This window comes from Bos grunniens, chromosome 10, assembly GCF_055505025.1.
Source record: "Bos grunniens cultivar Pamir isolate PY7600 chromosome 10, Bosgru_T2T1.0, whole genome shotgun sequence".
In the NCBI taxonomy this organism is placed as follows: Eukaryota; Metazoa; Chordata; class Mammalia; order Artiodactyla; family Bovidae; genus Bos; species Bos grunniens.
In genome coordinates, this window is record NC_141174.1 from 36,830,626 (window position 1) to 36,846,145 (window position 15,520).

Genomic DNA, 15,520 nt, shown 5'->3' on the forward strand with positions numbered 1-15,520 from the left:
GAAACAAACCTGTCATCCAGAACTCCCTGGTTTCATCTGTTGTTCTTTCACTGAATCGTGTTACCTTTTTTCTGAGTCTAAAATTGTCAGGCTGGGTCAAAACTAGATGTAATGCTCACAGTTCATTTGTATCATGGAGAGGAAGGCAATCAATGAATGAGCAGTTTCATTAATTCAGCACTAAATACAACTGCATTACATTAAAGCAGCAAAAGAAAATAAGCAGACAACACTAGACATAACCTCATAGTTGACTAAATTGCAGTTTCTCTATCTGTGATTCAAAGTCCAAGTTTCTCCAACCTTTCAAACTTGTTATCCTTACTTTTTTCAGCGTTGAAGAAAATTTATGAAAGCTTCCTCCCAACTCTCCACGCTAAATACATACAGATAGAGATTCCTCTTACACTGAAGCTCTTACAGAAATAACTACACCAAAAAACTAATTTGTGGAATATTTGCAAGTAAATGGATTATTGGCAATTCACAAAACAATTCATATTTATACCTTGAGTTTTTGTTGTTGTTGTTGTTAACTCCTTGCATTCCTCAGAGAGATATATGACCTGTAGAGCAATGAATTATTTCATTCCAAATATGTAGAATCATGGAATTTGGGGTGAGAAGGTTATTTAGAAACTGCCTGGTTCAATATTTATTGATGAGGAATCCAAGACCTAGGGATATTAATTGACTGTATGTAACCTTGGGTAAGGAGGTGTTATGAATCCTTCCATAATGTCATCTGAAATTAACTTTTTCTTGAAAACTCTGAATTTTTAGGTAAAATTGAAATTTGATAGCAGATAATAAAGTATATCAAAATATTTTATACATTAATATTAGTTTGAATATGTAAATTAGATGAAAATACTGTTCATTTGAATGCTTAGTTAAGTTAAAATATATTTTCTTATCTTTCCACTTCCCTTAACAACCACACTACAAAAAGCCACAGTAATCATTCTAACAGCATATCCCCTCTATATTTAATATTTTATACTCTGATATTAGGGGAATACAATCAACAGAGTCCCCAGTTGGCACTAGCGGTAAAGAACCTGCCTGCCAATGCAGGAGACATAAAAGACGGGAGTTTGATCCCTGGGTTGGGAAGATCCCCTGGAGGAGGGCATGGCAACCAGTTCCAGTATTTTTGCCTGGAGAACCCCATGGCCAGATGAATCTGGTGGGCTACAGCTCATAGGGTCACAAAAAGTCAGACACAAGTTAGCACTAAGTAAAACAACTTAGCATGCAGGCCCACACACATGCATATTCTCATAAAATGTTTTGTTTAATATGCACTTAACCTTAAAAAGCAGAGACATTACTTTGCTGACAAAGGTTTGTATAGTCAAAACTATGGTTTTTCCAGTAGCCATGTATGGATGTAAGAGTTGGACCATAAAGAAGGCTGAGCACTGAAGAAATGATGCTTTTGAATTGTGGTGTTGGAGAAGACTCTTGAGAATCCCTTGGAATGCAAGGTGATCAAACCAGTCAATCCTAAAGGAAATCAACCCTGACTATTCATTGGAAGGACTGATGCTGAAATTGAACCTCCAGTACTTTAGCCACCTGATGTGAAGAGCTAACTCATTGGAAAAGACCCTTATGCTGAGAAAGATTAAGGGCAGGAGGAGAAGGGGTCGACAGAGGATAAGATGGTTGGATGGTATCACTGACTCAATGGACATCAGTTAGAACAAGCTACAGGAGATGGTGAAAGTCAGGGAAGCCTGGCTTTCTGCAGTCCCTGGGGTCACACAAAGTTGGACACCACTGAGCAACTGAACAACAAACCTTAAAATGTTGTGTATGTGTAATAAAACATTTGGTCTGATAGTCCCCCATAGTGACACATGAAGAATTCCAGAACAATCTGAATACCTCCTCAGAATCTTTGTGATCTGATTGGTGAAGTTAACCAACATGAAGAGCTCATACCAAAAGTAATCTCCAGTTGCAGCAAGCACACGGGGTCACCAAGCCTCAGTAGTAAAGATAAAAAAGGACTCTTTCCTGCTCTGCCTTACAAGGGGGGGCATCTCTTGAATGGGAGAAGAACAATTAGAAAATACAGTAAGTATCTTAATCCAAGGAAAGCCAAATAGAGGAAATAGGTGTTCATTACCTAATTCTGTATTATCCATTCTTTCAGGTGAAAAAGACAGTTAGACTTGTAGGTACTTGCAAGCCTTATGTGTCTCAGGTTATTGTCTCCCAAACCACGGGGAGGGGAGTCTCAGACACAAGTAAGTAGTTACCCCAGAAGCTTCTAGCTGCTGCAGCCCTAGGTCTAGACCTGTTTTTTTTTTTTTTTTCTTTTAAGAAGTTAGTTGCATTTTTATTCTTGTCAAGGTCTCTCAATTGTATTCAACTCTTTGAAACCCCCCAGGCTTCCTCTGTCTAAGGAATTCTCCAGGCAAGAATACTGGAGTGGGTATTCCCTTCTCCAGGGGATCTTCCCAACCCAGGGATGGAACCTGGGTCTCCCACACTGCAGGCAGATTCTTTACCATCTGAGCCACCAGGAAAGCCCATATTTATTCTTAAGGAAATTTAAATAAGAACTTAGAAAGTCTATGAAACTAAAAAGTTTTTTCTTTTAACAGTGTCAGTTCATAATATTTATTCTGCTCTGGTTTCTACTAGATATTGGGGCTACAGAAATAAAATTTCACTTAAATTTATTTAAAAAGAAAGACAAAGAGTGTAACAGTGTAATAATGGATATAGAGAGGTGTTCACTGTAATATTTATTACAATAGCAAAATGTTGACATTAACTTGAACAACTATCAATATGGGACTTGCTGAATTATGTTGTAACCATATAGGGAAAAAGTTATATAACCACTTTAAATAGTGTCCTATGGAAATTTGTGCTTTTAGAAAGCAATTTTTTGGGGAAAGGCATTAATAATGAATGCTTTTTTCCTTTCTTGTTTAAAGCCTTCTGGGTAAAGAAATTCTATGCAGCAGCAAGGCCAGCTGGCATTCCCATATGAGAGACTATTTCTTTAATATTTGTAAGACTGACCACCCTAAGTCATTAAATCAGGGGATGCCCCAGTTGAGGCATAATTATTCTGCTTGGATAGGAGCCTGGTAGACTAAATTATCTTTAGCATCTGCCAGGGCACCTTGCTGATGTCTGTATAATATGGGATACTTGATGCAGGACATTGAAAATAATAGGCATTAGTTTAGAGATAAAAGAACCTACTTATAGGCTTACTAAAAATTATCTTTGGGCTTTCCTGGTGGCTCAGATGGTAAAGAATCTGCCTGCAATCCAAGAGAACTGAGTTTGATCCCAGGGTTGGGAAGATTTCCTGGAGAAGGGAATGGCTGCCCACTCCAGTATTTATGCCTGGAGAACCCCATGGACAAAGGAGCCTGGTGTGCTACTGCCCATGAGGTCACAAAGAGTCAGACATGACTGAACGACTAAGCACACACAAAGTTATCTTTGCTCATATGTCAATTACTACAACATATATAATGCAGATAAGGCCTAATTAAATCACCAGTAGTTCACAAATGACAGTTAATAAACTAGTCAAATCTTGGCTACCTAGAGAGGCAAAGTTTCACTTTGGATTCTGGCCCCCTTTTTTTGGTTTATTTCTATCTCCAACATTTGCTGTTTCTTAGGCTTTATCTTTAGTTTTCATCCTTTGACTACATGACTTCTTAAATCCTTTCTGTACTTTCTCAAGATCCAGTTGTTACAGAACAAGGACTTTGCACTCTCAACTGTAGGAAAGTTACATGATGCTGTCACCATCACGATTTCACTACTCTCTTTTGACTTCTATAATTTGTGTCTCACTTTATCTATGTGGCTGTAGCAACTCTTCACTCATTTATTTAATTCAAATGTTTATGGAGCGCCTACTCTATACCACATCCTAGTGTACAAAGACTAGATTTGGTCTGTGCCCTTTGGATTAAACAAGCCTCATATGGTACAGAGGCTTCAAAATGATTCAGAATATTTTTTCTAAAAACAGTTAAAATCAATAATATAAAGCTGCCTAAAAAGTCCTCAAATACTTGGAAATTAAACAATGCCCTTCTAAATAATTTATGGATTAAAGAAAAAATTAATGTAAATTAGAAAATATTTTAAGCTGAATAATGAAGGTATTTCTTAAAAGGATACTGCTAAAGCAGTGCATAGAGGGAAGTTTATGCTTTTAAATTTTATATTAGAAAAGGAGGAAGCCTTGAAATCTGTCATCCACACTTTCACCTTAAGATGACAAAAAAAGAAGGGGAGATTGAAACAAAATTTAGAAAAATTAAACTAACATAAGAATGAAAATCAATGATATAGAAAATGGACAGACAACAGAAAAAAGTAAAAGAATTGGTTTTTTGAAATGATTAATACAATTGATTAAAAAATACAGTAAGACAATGAGAATAAAGAGAAAATACAAATCATGGTCATCAGGAGTAAAGGAAAGGTCATTGCTATAGATTGTAGAGGCATTAAAAGAATAGTAACAATATGAACAAATTTTGCAAATAATTTCAAGAATGTAGAATAGCAAATCAAAAGCAATACATATCCTGGGGATAAATTCAAATCACAAACTTGAAAAATACTTGAATTTGGTGTTATGTTATCTAGCAAGCCATAAAGTTGAGTGTGTCCATTAATACTTCTTCATTAAAGGTAAGTGGAACATATTAGACTGAGTTCAAGCAGGCCTGCTGGGACCAGTTAGCTATGTGAGTAAGTGGTGCACACTCTCAGTGTTCCCAACCTTGAAACATAGTCACATATCCTCCAACCTACCAGATTCTACCTATATTGTGAGAGAAGCACCCTTGACCAGTTAAATAAGGAAGGAAAACATGTAACCTGATTTATGGATGATTATGCACTATATGCCAGAGAAGGCAATGGCCCCCCACTCCAGTACTCTTGCCTGGAAAATCCCATGGATGGAGGAGCCTGGAGGGCTGCAGTCCATGGGGTCGCTAAGAGTCGGGCACGACTGAGCGAGTTCACTTTCACTTTTCACTTTCCTGCATTGGAGAAGGAAATGGCAACCCACTCCAGTGTTCTTGTCTGGAGAATCCCAGGGACGGGGGAGCCTGGTGGGCTGCCGTCTATGGGGTCGCACAGAATCGGACATTACTGAAGTGACTTAGCAGCAGCAGCAGCAGCAGCATGCACTATATGCAGACTGCTGTACTCTTTAACCTCAGTTGTGTCTTTAAGACAACGATGAAGAGAAATTCTCACTGTGGGCAGAATTATAAGTGGTACATTTTTGTTCACATTTCCTGGAAAGAGAGATGTCCTGTGTTACGAATCTAGATTGATTCATGCTATGCTATGCTATGCTAAGTCACTTCAGTCATGTCCGACTCTGTGCGACCCCATAGACAGCAGCCCACCAGGCTCCCCCGTCCCTGGGATTCTCCAGGCAAGAACACTGGAGTGAGTTGCCATTTCCTTCTCCAATGCATGAAAGTGAAAAGTGAAGGTGAAGTCGCTCAGTCATGTCCGACTCTTAGCGACCCCATGGACTGCAGCCTACCAGGACATAGTCAGTAACTAATGGTAGTCTGGATGGACAGATTGGAAAAGAATAATACCGGAGGATTGACAATAAGATGTCTAGAGACAAGGTAAGTGGATGGAAACTTTTGACATACTAAGGGTGGGTTTTAGGAACAGTCCACCGCAGGCAAAGCAATTTTTAGAATGTAAATCAACAAAAGATTTTTTGAAGAAGAGTATTGCATCACTGATATTGTTTAGAATGCCCATCACATGATACTAATAAAAAGAAGGCTAATTTATAGTTGGCTTTATTATTATTTTAAAATTCTCTACAAACAATGCACCCTCTTATCACCTGCACCTGAAGAGCCACTCCCATTATCCTGCCTTTGACCCACAATATTTGTGTTCATGAATACTCACCAAAGGCGCTCACAGACTAGGACTTTCTCAGTAATCATAAGGGCAAAAGATGGCCCAAATGATCCATTCTATGGATGTCAGTCAGCAGCCACTTTCCTTGGTCACTCCAGTGATTTCTTAGTGAGCTCATAGAAAGTGTGGCTGTAGGCATGGAAGTTCTATATGGGATCTGACCCCCTGCCTCTCTGCACATGGGCAGAGAACCCATGTGCCAATAGCAGATATGAACACTTAACCATTACTGAAATATGGTCACATATCACTAGTTAGCCACCTGGTGACAGAATAATGATACTGAACTCCTATTTTTCATGGTTAATTTTCTGTGACTGTGGTTTTCATTCTGGAGGCCATGGGATTGTAGTTCTTGCTTCTTCTCTCTGTCTTCTGATGGATGAGGGTAAGAAACTTGTGCAAGCTTCCTAATGGGAGGGAGCAGCCATGAGGAAAACTGGATCTTGCTCTGGTGGATAGGAGGAGAAGGGGGTGACAGAGAATGAGATGGTTGGATGGAATCACCAACTCAGTGGACATGAGTCTGCCAAACTCCAGGAGATAGTGAAGGACAAGGAATCCTGGCATGCTGCAATCCCTGGGGTCATAAAGAGACACGACTTAGGGACTGAACAACAACTCCAAAATGACATAACAATCAAAGTACATGAAGCAAAAACTGATAGGAATGCAAGGAGAAGAGAGGAAGCCAGTATTATAGTTGGATACTTTTAACACTCTTCTGTCAGAAATGGATAGACTCAGCAGGTAGACAATCAGTAAGGTAGTTCAGCTGGTAAAGAATCCACCTGCAATGTAGGAGACCCCAGTTTAATTCCTGGGTCAGGGAGATTCCCTGGAGAAGGGATAGGCTACCTACTCCAGTATTCTTGGGCTTCCCTGGTGGCTCAGATGGTAAAGAATCTGCCTGCAATGCAGGAGATCTGGGTTCAGTCCCTGGGTTGGGAAGATCTCCTGGAGGAGGGCATGGCAATCCATTCCAGTATTCTTGCCTGGAGAATCCCCATGGAGATAGGAGCCTGGCAGGATACAGTTCATGGGGTAACAAAGAGTCAGACATGACTGAGCGACTAAGCATAGCACACACAGTTGAACTCAACGGTGCCATCAGTCAACTGGATATAATTAACATCTACAGATTACATAATCCAACAGTAGCAGATTATCCATTCTTCTCAAGCTCATATGGTACTTTCACCAAGATATACTTCATTTGGGGCCGAAAAGTACATCTTAAAAAGTATAAAGAATAGAAATCATACAATGTCTGCTTTCAGATCATATGGAATGAAACTAGAAATTATTAATAGAAAGATAGCTGGAAAATGAAAAAATACTCAACACACTTCTAAATAACACATAAATCAGAGAATAAATATCAAGGTAAATTTTTAAATCTAAATAAATTTAAATGAAAATGCAGCTCATCAAAATTTGTGGGTTGCAGTGAAAAAAGTGCTTACAAGGAAATTTGTAGCAGCTAATGCATATATTAGAAAGAAGGAAGATCTAATATAAGTAACAATCTAAGCTTCTACCTCAGACAACTAGAAAAAGAAAAGCAAACTAAATCAAATATAAGTAGAAGAAAAGAAATAGCAAAAATTAGATCAGAAATCAATGAAATTAAGAACAAATCAATAGAGAAAATCAATAAAACCAAAAGCTGGTTCTTTGAAAAAGTCAGAGTAATCAATAAGCCTCTAGCCAAGATAACAAAAAAAGGAAGAAAACACAAATTACTAATATCAGAGATGAAAGAGGGGACATCACTATAGATTCCATGGAAATTAAAAAGGCTAAGAAAGGGATATTATGAATAGCTCTATGCCTATAAACTTAAAAACCAAGATAAACTGGATCAATTCCTTGAAAGACACAGCCTTCCAAACTCATCTAGGAAGAAATAGACAATCCGAATAGGCCTATATCTATTTAAAGAAATGGGATAAACAACTAATAACTTTCAAAAGAGAAAGCATCAGACCCCAACAAGTACACCTGTGAATTCTACCAAATACTTAAGGGAGAAATTATAATGATTGTCTACAATTCCTTTCAAAAGGTAGAAGTAATACTTTCTAACTCATTCTATGAGGCTGACCTTAATTTAATAGACTGTTGCCTGCCAGGCTCCTCTGTTCATGGGATTTTCCAAGCAGGAATACTGGAGCGCGTAGCCGTTCCATTCTCCAAGGAATCTTTCCAAGCCAGGAATCGAACCAGCATCTCCTGCATTGCAGGCAGATTTTTTACCATCTGAGCCACCAGGAAAACCCAATGATTCTCTACAGTTTCTTCCAGAAGATAGAAGAAGTAATATACTTTCTAACCCATTCTATGAGTCTAGCATTATGTTAATACCCAAACCAGACAGAGGCATTACAAGAAAAGAAAACTACACACCAGTGTCTCTCATGAAAAGCGATACAGAAATCCTCAAACTATTAGCATATTGAGAACAAAAATGTATAAAACAAATTATACACCAAGATCAAGGAGGACGTACTGTAGTATGCATGGCTTGTTCAACAATCAAAAATAAATTACTTCAATCCATCAACAGACTAAAAAAAATTATATGATCATATCAATATATACAGAAGAAGCATATTCTGTCAACAGAAGAAGTTGACAGAATCCAACACCATTCATGATTTTAAAACAAAAAGCTCAGCAAAGTGAAATAGAGGGGAACTTCTTCAGCTTGATAAGAAACATCTACAGAAAAAAGCTAAGGTAACATCATACTTGAGTTTCCCAGGTGGCTCAGTGGTAAAGAGTCCACTTGCCAAGCAGGAGATGCAGTTTCAATTCTTGGGTCAGGAAGGTCCTCTGGAGAAGGAAATGTCAACCCACTCCACTGTTCTTGCCTGGGAAATGCCATGGACAGAGGAGCCTGATGGGATACAGTCCATGGGGTCACAAAGAGTTGGACATGACTTAATGACTAAGCAGCAACAACAAAATTATACTTAACAATAAGAAACTCAAAGCTCTTCTTCTAAGGTTGGATCAAGTCAAAGATGTCCTCTCCCACCGTGTTAGTCAGCATCATATTAGAAGTCCTAGCTAATGCAGTGAAACAAGAAAAGGAAATGAAAGGTTAACAGGGATGGAAGCCAAAATGAGATGATGACATGATCTTTTATGCAGAACATACAAAACAATATACCAAAAAACTCCTGGAACTAATACGCAATTATAGGAGGATTGCAGGATATAAGGTTAATAGGCCAAAGTTAATCACTTTCCAGTATACCAACAATGAACAAATGGAATTTGAAATTATAAACACTTTACAACTTACATTAGTACTTCAACCCCAAAATTCTTAAATGTAAATCTCACAAAATTTCAGTAAGGTCTGTCTGTATGAAGAAAACGACGAAACTCTGACGAAAGATACCAAAGAAAAACTCAATACTACAGATGACCCAATTCTTCTAATTTAAATCTACTGCTACTGCTGTTGCTAAGTCGCTTCAGTCATGTCCGACTCTGTGTGACCCCATAGCAGCCCACCAGGCTCCTCCATCCCTGGGGTTCTCCAGGCAAGAACACTGGAGTGGGTTGCCATTTCCTTCTCCAATTCTTGAAAGTGAAAAGTGAAAGTGAAGTCGCTCAGTCCTGTCCGACTCTGAGCGAACCCGTGGACTGCAGCCTACCGGGGTCCTCCGTCCATGGGATTTTCCCAGCAAGAGTACTGGAGTGGGGTGCCATCGCCTTCTCCAATTTAAGTCTACAGCTTCCCACTGAAGTTGCTGATAATTCTGTTCATCTAATCTCTTTATTGTCTGATTGAATTCTCTATTCTTTACATATTTGTTCCCTCTTGGATGCAAAATCTTACAGATATTTAAGTATATTTGAATATATCTCAAACCTGAGGTCAAAACATCCAAGTAATAGTGATGAGAATCTCCAGAGATAAACAAAGAGAATCAGCTAAAGGAATGTTTAATAAAATGGCTGGATATAAGGTATTTGTAGAATTTCCATACCAGCAACTAGGAAATATAATAGCAAAAGCAACAAAAATATAAAGTATCAGGAATAAATCTATCAAGAAGTGTGTAAAAACTATATAAAAATACTTTAGGGAATTCCCTGGTGATCCAGTGGTTAGGATTCCATACTTCCACTGCAGGGAGCACCGGTTTAATCCCTAGTTGGGGAACTAAGATCCTGCATGCCACTTGACATGGCCAAAAAGAAAAAAAACTTTACTTGAGGGCATAGAAGAAGATCTCAGTAAGTGGAGATGGGAATTGTATTTCTGGTTAGGAAGGTTTAACACTGTAAGGCTGTCACATCAGTCCCAAATTAATAAATTCAATGACCTTCAAATTTTTATGAAATTTGAAAAGTGATTCTCAAACACACAAGATAAAAATGGAGAGAAATGAGATGGAGCTTGACTTCTCCAATATCAAAGTATTCTATAAAGCTGTAGTAATTAAAGTAAATATACTGTTAGCTCCTATAATATAAAGAGAATGATTGAATAGAAACTCTCCAGACTAATAAATGAATTGGAATTTGGCTTATAATATAAATTATATTTCTAACCAAAGAAGGAAGAGTGAATCATCAGTGGTGCTAGAACAATTTGGAAAAATATAGATATCTACCTCATGCTATAATAATTCCAGTGATTAAGAAACTTCAACTTGAAAAACAAAACTGCATGATTATTAGAAGGAAAGATAGTTTTCTTAAGCAACACACAAAATATAGAATCTGTAAAGGAAAAAAAATATCACTTTTTCCCATAAAAATATAAAGTTTTCCTCAATCAAAGACATCATTTAAAAAGTTAAAAATAAAACACAAACGATAGACTGAGATGAAGATGTTTGTCAAACATGTAATTAACGAATAGTATCCACAATATAAAAATGTCCTACACACAAGTACAAAAAAAGAGGACAGCCTAATTGAAAAATGGGGAAAGAATATGAATAAGCCATTAACAGCGAAAAATATAAATGGTCCTCACAAACATAAAAAGATGGTCAGTCTTGCTTCTCATGAAGGAAATGCAAAGAAAAACATTCAGGTGTTATTTTTTACTCAGTAGATTGGAAAATATTTACAGCTTGATAATATCCAGCATTATCAATTATGTGGGAAACTAAGTACCATCAGACAGTTTTGGTAGAAATGTAAATTAATAATGTCTTTTTAGCAGCAGCAGTCTACATTTAAAATGAATCTTTGATTCAGTAATTCCACTTCTAGGATTCTGTGTTGAAGAAATGTTTGCACATGCAAATACAGATGTTAAAAAAATTCCTTTGTATCACTTTGATAAAACATTAAATACATTTAAGTGTCCATCAGTAGAAACGTGGTAAATTATGCATATCACTATCATGTGCACTTTATTTAAAAGCGAAAGATATTTACTGCTCAGTCAAAACAAATGCTGTGAATAACAGATATATCGTAAACTCATTAAAAGAGCCAACGAAGTCCAAAATAGATATGGCTACCTGTCATGTACTTAAATTTATGCCAATGTATAGAGAAAGGACTAGAGAGTTACAGACCAAATTGCTGACTTTGGGTTGTCCTTTGGAAGAGGAGTTTGGTTAGAATTTTCGAGAAGACAGTTGTTTTTATTGTTACCTGGCTCCTTTATTTAAAAAGCTGTCATAGCTTTTGGTTAAGTAATCAATAAAACAACCTCCTTGTTTCTCCTGGATTTTCTCCTGGATTTACCTCTGAGTTCCTTCAGTGGATGCTACAGACAAGGGATCTGAAAGGACATGCTACTTTTGGAACTGTCTCCTCATCTTGGACAGGTTAGCTTTGGGGATTCTCATGTTTGGTTTATTTATTCATGTATTTGTCATCCTTTCATTTTGTAAATAGTATGTTAGTTAAGGTGGACTCATGGAGTATTAACATCAGACCTATTATTAATAATCAGAGGATTAATTATCAGACCTAGCCTCAGTATCATACTCTGGATGAAAATCCAGGCTGATCCTGTTATTTTGCTAATCACTTAGGAAAAAAAAGAAATCCTACAATCATGTGTGTCTTAAACATGGCCTCTAAAATTTAGTAATTAATTTTTCCATCCTATTGATATATAATAATCAAACTCTGCTAAGTCGATTCAGTCGTGTCCAACTCTGTGCGACCCCATAGACGGCAGCCCACCAGGCTCCCCCATCCCTGGGATTCTCCAGGCAAGAACACTGGAGTGAGTTGCCATTTCCTTCTCCAATGCATGAAAGTGAAAAGTGAAAGTGAAGTCGCTCAGTCGAGTCTGACTCTGTGCGACCCCATGGACTACAGCCCACCAGGCTCCTCCGCCCATGGGATTTCCCAGGCAAGAGTACTGGAGTGGGGTGCCAAAACTCTGTCTAGTGTTAAATCCTTGCTCCTCCTGTGGTTGAGTCCTGCTTCCTGCTGACCCTTCAGAGTGAAGAAGGTTTTACTGTCCTTTTCTTTGCTGCCTAGCATTCCTATCCTCCCACCACTTACTGAGCAGGGCCTCAGTAGCGAGAGAAAGGAGGGGGAGTTAGGAAGGTCTTGCTTGACTGCTGCTGTTGTAAACTGATTTTGCCCTCCCTGGAACTTGTAAGTTCTTCTCTGGGCACCTTAGAGGCTCCCCTGCAGAGCCTCTTCACATACAGCTGTCTTCATGTGGACAGTGTTCCTTCTTTGGCTGCTCACTTGGCTTCTGCATCCTCCCGCCTTCTTCTGACGCCTAGTAGAAACTTATTTAGACAGATCAGAGTCCCCTCTTCAGTACTGCCAGGACAACATTCTTCTGTGAGTTTCACACAATTTGGGGGTGTCTCATACCACTGGCTTGTTCTCAGACTTGCAGGCACTTCTCTGCTCCAGTGGCTGTTAGCCAACCTCTTGCCTTCTCTGTCTCACAACTTGGAGAAACATATGCCAGGCTCTCCAGGGGCTCTTTTGGAGAGCCTCTCACCAGGATTAGGATAAGAATTAGACACTCTTCTACCCCTCCCCTGTTTGGAAGAGGGCTAAGCAGTGGGAGCCACAGACCAAAGTGGACCCCATGAAGTTCTCTTCCGAAAAGCTCCCATTTAGGGTACTTTAAATCATGTATCCCAAATCCCAGTGAGTCAGACCTGTATGGAGACCTTGTCCCTGCCCTTTTAGTGCAAATTAAGGGTGACCATATTCTGAGTTGAGAAGTGATGAGAAAGACTTTTCTTTAACTGTTTAATTCTTGGTCTGCATCTTCTGTTGAAATTTCCTTTCTGTTGTATCTTGGTGCCTCAGTAGAAATTTTCAGATTAATATCCTATTTCCCTTTGTTTGTCTATTGACTTGCAAACAATTAATGAGCACCTTTATATGCCAGATATAGCTACAGCGATGAATCATTTGCGGGCTTTAACTTCTGCAAGCAAGGGAGCAAACAAAATTATTTTCAGTCTGCTTATGGAACCAAGATCAGAAGTGTCATTTGTTCTCCCTTTCCCTTGCTGCTGGTTTCTCTTGTTTTCTTGGAGCAGATGCTTTTGTACCACAAAATGAATTTGGATTGACCTTGATAAAAACATTCACTCCTAGACAAAGAAAGAAATAAAGTGACATCTTCTTTGTTACACAAGCTAAACTTGAGAATCATGAGTAAAAATTTTACTAATTTAACAGCACCTATAGTGTGAATTTTGGAGTAAGAAGAACATTCATTTGAACCCCAGTTTCACTAGCAGACAACTTTCTTAATCTGAGTTTTATCAGTAAAGTGGTATGATGCTTAATTTTATGTGTCAACTTGACTGGGCCAGGAGTACCCAGACATTTGGTCAAACATTACTCTGGGCATGACTGTGAGGGTGTTTCTGGATGAGATTAACATTTGAATCAGTAGACAGTAAAGCAGATTGCTCTCCCTATTGTGGTTGGGTCTCATCCAGTCAGTTGAAGGCCTGAATAGAACAAAAAGGCTAAACCTCAAGAGAAAAAGAGAATTCCTCCTACCTGAGAGCCTTTGAATTGGGTCATTCATTTTTTCCTGACTTCATGCTTGAATCATTGCCTGTTCCCAAGTCTCAAGCCCACCAGCCTTTGGACTAGAACTGTACCATCAGATCTCCTGGGTTACTTACTGGCTGTAGATCTTGGACTTCTCAACCTCAAAATCACATGAGCCATTATTATTTTATATATTAATATATGTATATATGGAGTAGGAAATGGCAACCCACTCCAGTATTCTTGCCTGGAAAATCCCATGGGTGGAGGAGCCTGGCAGGTTACAGTCCAAGGGGTCACAAAGAGTTGGACATGACTGAGCCACTTCACTTCACATATGTGTATATATATGCTGCTGATTTTAAAAATATATGTATGCTGTTGCTTCTCTTTCTCTGGAGACCCCTGACTCCAGAATTAAATGAAAACAAAGTATACCATGCCCAGCTCAGAAGGTGGCATAAAGAAGATGATGTAATATTACCTCCCCTTAATATTTTAGCAATTATGACCTAGATAGCTAGATGGAAATCACAGAATTGTTATTTATTGATTATCCACAATGTATTAAACTAAGTGCTTTACATGCTGTATCTCATTTAATCTTAATCAGAGCACTTCTTTCTTGGTCAAGGAAACTGAGATTTGGAGAAGTTAATTCATCCAGCATCACATATTTGGCAAATCGTGGAACCAGAAAAAGAACCTGTGTCCAAGACTGCACTCCCCACTTCACACAGTACAATACTTCTCCCCTACAGTCAACTGTATGCTTAGAGAGTATTCCCTGGAGGAAAAAGGCTTCCTAGCTAGACTAGTGGCCCTGATTTCTCACTTTAAGGGGGAGTACAACTATGCCCTTAACCAAAACAAAACATATACTTAAGAGAATAACAGGAAAATGTTTGTATCTTGCGCACATGAGAAGCTCACAATGAAGAAATCACCATAAACCAAAAGCCTACTCTTCCTTCAAAACCTATTCTTCAGTTCACAGCTTTTCTCACCTTTTCTATTGCCCTGTCATCTTTCTTGTCCCCAGATCTCCATGGTAGGTAGATTTTGAACCAGTCTCTTCCTTGATGGCACATGTTCATTTGTTTAGTAGTGTTTGCATACACATGTGGCTCACCTCGCACCTCTAGAGGGGATGCTCCTTGAGAGCAGGGCTGGCACCAGAACACAAGGTCTGCAAGAGATTTACTGTTGCTTGTGACTTAGGATCCAGCATCTGGAAGCTCTGAAAGGCCTGGTGTAGTGGCTCTCCCACCTCCTAAGTCCCTGGTTCCTGTCCATATGTTAGTAATAATGACAGTAACAGCAGCTACCTGCCCTGTGCCAGTCACTGCCATACACTGCCAGTGAGGAATGTAGGTGAACCCCCTCCTTTTGTCAGTTTACATTCAGGGTTGTGGGATGAGTGGAACAGAGAAAAACAAAATGGAAGCAACATCAAGTGAATACATAACTGAATAGAAAGCTAACAAACTTCAGATCTGCTAGGAAGAATATAAAAAGGTTATGAGAGAGAATAATGGGCTGTGGAGGGTACTTTACATCGATAGCAGGGAAA

At 38.7% G+C, this 15,520-nt stretch overlaps 1 protein-coding gene across 1 annotated transcript in view; it reads left to right on the plus strand.

The window, feature by feature from the left end:
* Positions 1–15,520, plus strand: part of BMP4 (bone morphogenetic protein 4) — a 225,950-nt gene that overhangs the window by 145,529 nt on the left and 64,901 nt on the right. The gene's annotated exons all lie outside the window — the stretch shown is intronic.